General features: G+C 36.7%; 1 long non-coding RNA gene across 1 annotated transcript in view; it reads left to right on the top strand.

The window, feature by feature from the left end:
* Positions 1 to 1,420: 1,420 nt before the first annotated feature.
* LOC109378089 (uncharacterized) overlaps positions 1,421 to 8,336 on the top strand; it is a 52,379-nt gene continuing 45,463 nt past the window's right edge. The window contains exon 1 of the long non-coding RNA XR_002122955.1: positions 1,421 to 1,491. This is a non-coding gene — a long non-coding RNA (uncharacterized LOC109378089). The remainder of the gene's footprint in view (positions 1,492 to 8,336) is intronic.

Below are 8,336 nucleotides of genomic sequence, written 5' to 3'. Positions count from 1 at the left end.
TTTTTAAAAAATTGAGGCAAAATATACATAGCATAAAATTGACCATTTTAACCATTTTTAAGCATACATTTCAGTGGCATTAAGTACATTTACATTGTTGTGCAACCAATCACCATCACCCATCTCCAGATCTCTTTTCGTCTTTCCAAATTGAAACTCTGTGTCTATTAAAACACCAACTCCTTGTTCTCTTCTTCTGCAGCCTCTCTAATTTCAGTCCCTATGAATTTGACCAAGGAGCATTATAGTTTTAAGGAAATGTAGGTATTCGAATTTGGTATTGCTCTTATTTTGCTCAGCTGCCCCCAGTTTAGAGAAATTACAGATTTTGAAGAATGAAATGGCAGAGAAGACAGTCATACGTTTGGGAGGAGAATCACAGATCTTGTTGCTTGTGAAATATACTTGAAGTTTTGGTTGTCACTTTTGGAAGGCAAATCTCCCTGTAAGTGTAGTGGTTAAGAGGATGTAATTGTGATAAAAGATTCTGATTGGATAAGCCACAACATATCCAAAATTTTGGAGACACACTTATGAATCCCAGATCTATCCTACCTGGCTCTGTGAAAGTATTTTCTGTTCTCTTCCCTGAAATGCAGAGATCAGTGTTTAGGGCCTCTCTCTATCCATGGTACACATGTTCAGTTCTTCAAAATAATAAAAACCTGTGAAAGAGAGGCATTTAAAACTGCTTGCTCAGAGCTAATTAGAGAGCATAGAGCCCATAACTGTTCTTTAGTAGATAAGGCACAGAAAAAACTTCTGTTTGTATTTTGTACTGTGCATCCCTGGTAATGCAATTCTTTGCTTGAAAAAATATAAAAAAAACCAAAAAAGAAACAAAAGTAAGACAAAAAAAAAGGTTACAAAATTTTATTCTGCTTGAGGGTTTGGGGAAAACAGATACTGTAGTTTTGGACTGCATTCCCCATGTCTGAGCTAGCTGTGGTGACAGGTTCTCAGAGGATCACGCCACCTCTCCACCTATCCCCAAGCAAGTTTCTCTGCTGTCTCTTTTGTTGTGTATGTTTATTTTTTTTTATTCCCTGTATTTATTAGTTCCCAGAGTTTCTACTTTCACTTTGTCTTTGGTTGCTGGTCTTCCTTTTGTGCTGTCTCAGCAATGCATTTAGAAATCCGTTTTTAATATTTTATTCATCATATTGGTTCTTGTACTTAGGATTGTTGTTCAAGATATCTAGCCTGTCATGGAATGGGAAATCTTCATATATGAAAAAAAAAACCAAACTTTTAGTATGTTAACCTCTATCCCTTTGGTATATCCCTTTCCCCCATTTTGCATTTCAGTTCTTAAAACTTATGTAGTAAGTTTTTATAAAGCTTACAAAAAATTAAAATACTTTTAAAGCGATTATTGTATTGATTATTATATTTCTAAAAATACATATATTTATTTTATAGCTACTTGAAGGGAATTTTGCCAAAGAAGTCAGCCATGAAATGGATGGACTTATTTTTCAGCCTATTGGAGTAAGTTCATGTGTGTGTGTGTGTGTGTGTGCGCGCGCGCCTATGTGCCTGTGTGTGTGGTGTATGTATATACATGTACACACATGCATGTATATATAAAGTACATTTTCCTCAGACATATTTACTTAGGATTGATTACTGCTATAATCACTGATTTTCCTTAAAACAAATTGTTCATTATAAAATATTTCATTTATACTAAATATATATAATAGTGAAAAGAACAGTTTTTGCTTTTCAGTCAGCTTAGGAAATAAAAATGGCTGATCTTATTTTTCAAAAAGGTTATTTTTTAATATAATTTTCTTATTCTTAGAAAATGAATGTTAATTTATATTCCTTTACTAGAAATCTACCAATAACATATAAATGGTTATTTCTTTCTGTAGGTCAATATGCCTTTAAGTATTAATATTTCTCAAACTTCATTTTGCTATGGATGAGTAAAATTCAGAGTTATCAATACTTGAAGAAAAATACAATTCTTTGAATATTTATTCCATGTCAAATTTCTAAACTTTCACCAACTTAATGGTCAAATCATACATTTGGAGTGAGTTTTGTTTTACATTGTAGCAGGGTTCCTTAACCTCATCCCCATTGGCATTTTGGGCCAGATAATTCTTTGCTGTGACGAGCTGTCCTGTGCATGATAGGTTGTTAAGCAGCATCCTTGATCTGTACTTGCTAGATGCCAGTATTACCTCTCCCTCCCACACCTCCAGGTTGTGACAACCTAAAATATATACATTCACTGCCTAATTTCCCCTGGAGAGCAAAATTGCTTTCATTTGAGAACTTGTGCTCTCTAGGGTAGAGTTTCTCAGAATGTGGCTTGTGGACAAGGAGCATTAGCACCATCCAGAAAGTTGTTGTAAATGTCACTCACCCTAGAAGTACTGATCAGAGAAACTCTGGGAATGGATCCAGCAATTTGTGCTTTTAACAAGCTCTCCAAGTGACTCTGATGCATGTTCAAGCACGAGAACCACTGCTGTCCAGGAAACAGTTGTATTTCATGTGCCACACCTCATCATAGGCTGCATTTTGCCTTCACTAATGCTATCCTTAGAAATTAGGCTATTAGCTAGTTGTGGAGTTACACAGAGAGACATCAAACTGGGTACCTGGGGAAAAGGGAAGGACACTAATATTTTTGAACACTATGTATTAAACACTATATTATATGTGCTTCATGTATATAGAAAAACTCTGCTGTTATGCAAATTTAGTTATATGTGATAGGTGATTGGCTTATGTCTTCCTTCCAGCCCCCCTTGCCGAACAGTAGAGGGAAAATCTGAAGTTGAAGGAGGAGGAGGAGTTGGAGGAGAGCATCGGCTTAGGGCTGAAATTTACAAAATACTTTTTAGGAAGATAGAAGTTAGATCCTTGAGTTTCAGTATTTTCCAGGCCTAATCTCCCTAGATTGAAAGAAATAAAGTCTAAATATAATAGTAATTACTATAGATTTCATAGCGTTAAACTCATGGTTCAGACCCATGCATATGTGAGATTTTGGTGGTGTGTAAGAGAAGTGAAGTCTCTATGATGCTTAATAGTCAGTTGACTTAGTTTGTTCACATTCTAGTAACCACACTTATTATTACAATGATTTTGTAATTGATATCTGGTAAGGCAAGTCTTTCTGTTCTTTGCCAGGATTTTCTTAAATATCTGTGGACATCTGGTTTAACATATAAGTTTTAGAATCTGTTTGTCATGTTACCCAAAAATTCACGTTGGGAGTTTAATTGGATTTGCTTTAAATTTAGATTAATTTGGAGAAAATCTATGTTTTCACAATGTTATCTTTTCAATGAATAAGATAGAGTTTTTTTAGGTTTTTTTCTATTCTCTAATCGAGTTTAAGTTTTTAATTCCTAGTTATTATTTTACATTTTTATAGCTAATAGTGCCCCCCCTCTTTTTTTTTTTAAAGATTTTTATTGGGCAATTGGGGGATGGGAACAGTGCTGGGGAATTAGGGGAATGGGAACAGACAAGTTGCTGTTCTTTTGTTCTTCAGTCTAGTTGTGGAGGACGTTGCTTCACTGGTCCAAGTTGGCACCATCATTGCACTCTTCCCAGGCGAGGCACATCAGTCGCCGGCTTCTGGATGGCCACTCACTGCGGCTGCTGGCCGCTCACGCTGGCTGCTGGCTACATACGGTAGCCCATGGCAATCCACTGCCACAGGGGCTGCAGCCTACGCCGTTGCCGGCGACTCACGGCAGCCCAGCCCCAGGTTGAGCTGTTGTTCAGCATCTTAGCTGTGGAGGGCAGTGTCACTGGCCCTCATATGTGGGATCCGAACCGCGGCCCTCTGGTGTCCCAAGCCAGTTCTTAACCATTGTGCCACTCGGCCGGCCCAGTGGTGCCCTTTTTATTTGGTATTTCTAATGTACTTTCACACTGTTGATTATTTTGTTGATTCAGGATCTTGCTGAATATTTTTAGTTCTAATAATTGTCTAATTTTTTGTATTGGCCATGACCTCTAGTACTGGCTTAAATATTGGTTGTCATTCAATGGAGGAGAGGGAGATATTTTTACCTTATTTTCAGCCTCATAGGGAATGTGGCTAAATTTGCTCCATTAAGTATATTTTTGGTAGATTTATTCAGATAACTTTTATCATGTTAAATAATTTTTGTTTCTATTCTTACGAAGTAGTTTTTCAGTCATAAGTAGCTTTTGGGAGTAAACGAATGCCTTTTCTGTATCTGTTGAGATTATTATGTCAGTTTCCTTTTTTGTGACATTCATGTAGTAAATTACAGTGATTTTCTCATGTTGACCCATCCTTGCATCTTGGTGTAAATGCTACTTGATCATGATATGTATAATTTTTAATATAACTTTGGATCTGTGTGTAATAGTTTCTTGAGGATTTCTACCACCTTATTCCTTATAGTTCTTTTCTCTCTTTTATTTGATTATGTTCAAAATAAATTAATATTGCTACACTTTTCCAATGCAAACTCTCTTAATTTTTACCCCTAATATATACTTTCTTAGTGTTGGCGGTGTTCACTTTAGTGGGAATTGACTGTCAATTAATAGAATGGCATCTGGCTGTAAGAAGGATGTGGTACTTAGTCACATATCTGTCCATTCTATTTAATTCAGTGGTTCTTTTGCATTCCTACTATATTTGTGTTAAATCTTCTAAAGAGTATTTTGAGTATAAAATGTATTAACGCTGCCATCCAGAATAGGCTCCAATTTAGTACAAATCCATTCTTGGTAAGCAGGAGGCAATTTTCTCACTCAAATGCAAAATTTCATTATATTCAACTGTGTAGCCATTGTTATTTTTTCATTATTTTGCTTTGCAGTTTTAATCTGATTTTTCTATTTTAATTTCCTATGTCTTTGGTTTAGGTTGCCATCACAGGAGTGGTCCTGTGTATTCCATTTTCAAACTTAATTTGCCAAAGCCAGTGGTGAGACTGCTTAGCTTCTACACCGAGATTTATGACTTTTCTACCTGTTTTTTAAAAAATGAAAGTTTTTATTCAATAGGTAAACTTTAATGACAATAGAAAACACTGTATTTATGATGTTCTACTAAAGAAAGCAGAGTTTAAGATATATTTTTCTAACAATTCATGACTTAAGATTTTTTCCTTCATGACTTTCAAAGAAGGAATAAAGTTTTTTCTTACTTAATTCTTTGGGATTAAAACCACAGTGCTTATACATTGTCATCAAGTTCCTTTTCTTTACCAAGTGATTCTGTGATCGCTGATGCATATAAAGACCTTCGTTTTCCTTTTTAGCTGCTCCAAGTCTTCTGTATAAGGAGGTAAGAAGAGAGTTGATTACAGACAGGTGTAGCTTCCAGTGGTGGGAGCAGATGTGATTTTAGATGGTCCCGGGACAGGGCACTAAATGGCATTGCAACTCACAATGAGAAATTTAGTCCTATCCCAGTTTTCAGTCATTTTTTCAGTTTAGAAAAAGAAAGTATATTTATTTCTAGTTTTTTATATCTAATACTTTCTTATCTTTCCTTTTTTCAACAAAATGAGTGTGGGCCTAGTTTTACACTATTCAAAGGGCAACATTATCTACTAGAATTAGGTATCATTGATTCATTTCTATCATATCTAATGTTAGGACAACTTACTATTTAGGGTAAGTGATGCCATTTTTCTATTTATGGTACAAATGGTGTACCATTTGGTATGAAGTTTCCCAGATATCTTTTGGGGCCATTTTTCAGACTACCACAGTTACCTAGCTTGATACGGCATTTTCAGCTAATAGCTGTAGACCCTAATACCAAGTGTAATTTCTGATTCTGTCCTTGTAAGATTTGTAAATTACCTTCCTTAGGCTTGCTATTTAAAGCAAATTCTGAATGAGAAGTTTAGGACTCTTAATCACGCCAAGAGCATTTAAATGTAAAATTTGCTAACATTTCTAAATTTTTCTTCTGGGGAAGTATACAACCTTTGGTGAGCTCAGCTTTAGTAATTACGTGCAGGCAGGGTAAATGATACTCTTGTGACAGAATAATACAGTAGATTAGAGGTAAACCTGTATTTTTTTTATCATCTTAAAATATATATGTATACATTTTTCACCCTTTATTTATTTATTTTTATTTATTTATTTATTTATATATTTTTAAAAGAGTTTATTGGGGAATTGGGGAAGGGGAACAGTGTTGGGGAATTGGGGAAGGGAACAGCCAAGTTGTTGTCCTTCAGCCTTAGTTGTGGAGGGTGCAGCTAGCTCAGCTTCAAATCCAGTCGGCATCCGGCCGCTTGTTGGCAGCTCGCGGCTGCTCAGCTGAAGGTGCTGTGTTTAATCTAAGTTGCGGGGGCGGGGAGCAAGGGTGCAGCCCACCATCCCATGCGGCAATCCAACCGGCAACCTCGTTGTTAGGAGCACATGCTCTCACCAGCTGAGCCATGCTGCCACCTGTTGGCAGCTCAGCAGCAGCTCAGCTCGGGTGCAGCTCACTGGCCCATGTGGGAATTGAACCAGTGACCCTGTTGCTCAGAGCTCATGCTCTTAACCAGCTGAGCCACTCGGCTGGCTCACCCTTTATTTTCAGCTTGAGGGATATCCAGTTGTTAGAATCTATAGTTCTTTTCTCCAGAATTCTTTAGCCTGTTCAGAGACCAAGCCTCTAGTCCCTTGCTTGGTGGCATTTGCCTGGCTGTTGGCACTCTTGGAATAGAGAAGATAAAGGGGCAAGGGTCCACTGTTCATAGGGAAAGTTTCCCTTAAGTCTCCAGGTTTCTGTTTTCCTGTTCTGTTATGCCTGAATCTTTTGGACTGGAGCCTCTGTCTTTCATTTTTCCCACAGAATTAACTTATCTCCTGCCCTTTGCCTGGAGTGGAGGAGGGAACTAGAGATTTAAGTGCTCCTTATGCAGATTTTCAACCAGTCTCCCTGTTTTCAGTACTATGAGTCACCTTTCTCCCCCTTGTAGCCTTCTCAGTTGTCTGTTCCATGTATTACTGATCCTTCCTGGGGAAATGCAGCATGTGGCATGAATTGGTTTGCATCTGTATCCTTCTCTGCAAGTACTTAGTATTGAGTTTTCTTTGCTCTGTGTGCTATTAACTTCTCTGTCTACTTTCTATCTTTCAAAAAAATGTATCGACGTGCTGTTTTCTGCTATTGTCCTTTCTCCTATTTTCCCTTTTCTATTGATATCGCTTTTCTGTAACTCCCATTTTTGTGAGGTTTCAAATCAAAATGGTTATAAATGCTTAATGGTTATAAATATTTAATCCACCACGCTTATCAGAAAACCCTCAGAGCTTCTCACAATGTGGCGTTGTAGCTGTTGGCCCCCTTAAGCCAATAATTCAAATAAATGAAGAAAGGGACTGTTTTGAGTGGCTAGCCTGGTGATCTGAGTGAGTCTGCATGACGTGAGGAGGAAGTCCTGGTCAGGAGTCGGCAAAACTTGACTTTTAACCTGCAACCCATTCTCTGATACCACAGAAATATTCCAAAGGCAAATGAATAGCAAAAGATAAAGAGAATTCCTGGGCATCTAATTGTGGAAAAACACTTTGGCCTACAATTGTTTGGTGCTAGTTACTTAAAACTTAGCAAGTTAATTCTGTTCTGTTACTCTAATCATAGTGAATTGAAGTTGAATAAAAGGTAGAAGATGTTACTACTACTAAACAAATATTTAGAATCCTGGAACAATATTGAAGAATAGTGATAAAGATAGTATATTAAAATGATGATTCCATTGAGGGCAAACCCCAAACACGAGCTTATAAGAAAACTTGTTTACCTTTTGATCCAATGTTCTATTGCTCAGAGACATAAACATGTAAAACATACAGAAATGCACATAGTTTATTACTTTTATAAGAAAAAGGAAAAGCAAAGTAATGGATGCTACATTCAGAAAAATAAAGCTTAGGATATTTTTTTGTATTTGTAAAGAAATGCACCAGTATCTGATATTTACCAAAACACAGAGCAATCATTAATTATCATGAAAGACTCAACTTAAAGTAGATTAAATTTCGTTTACCGAATTATAGAGACTCAGAGCTGAAAAGGTACTTCAAGGATTATCTAGCTCAGTGGTTTCAAAACACAAATTTCTAAAGTTCTAGGGTTCTGTGAACTGCCTCAGGGGACCACATGGAGGGGTAGGTTAATAGGTAAGTATTCTGTTTATAGCATAAGAACCCTGATTTATTTCTTTTATATATTATACCAGACAAGAGTGTGTGTGTTTTTTTTTTAAATTTATTTTTTTTATTGTTAGTTTCAGGTGTACAGAACAATACAATAGTTACCCTTTTTCATGCTCACCAGGTAACAACCCCCCTCCCCCCATCTATTGCCC

The sequence above is a fragment of the Hipposideros armiger genome, unplaced genomic scaffold (genome assembly GCF_001890085.2).
Source record: "Hipposideros armiger isolate ML-2016 unplaced genomic scaffold, ASM189008v1 scaffold_1728, whole genome shotgun sequence".
NCBI classification, from domain to species: domain Eukaryota; kingdom Metazoa; phylum Chordata; class Mammalia; order Chiroptera; family Hipposideridae; genus Hipposideros; species Hipposideros armiger.
The sequence above is the reverse complement of the archived record's forward strand: the minus strand, read 5'-3'. Positions and strand labels throughout refer to the sequence as shown.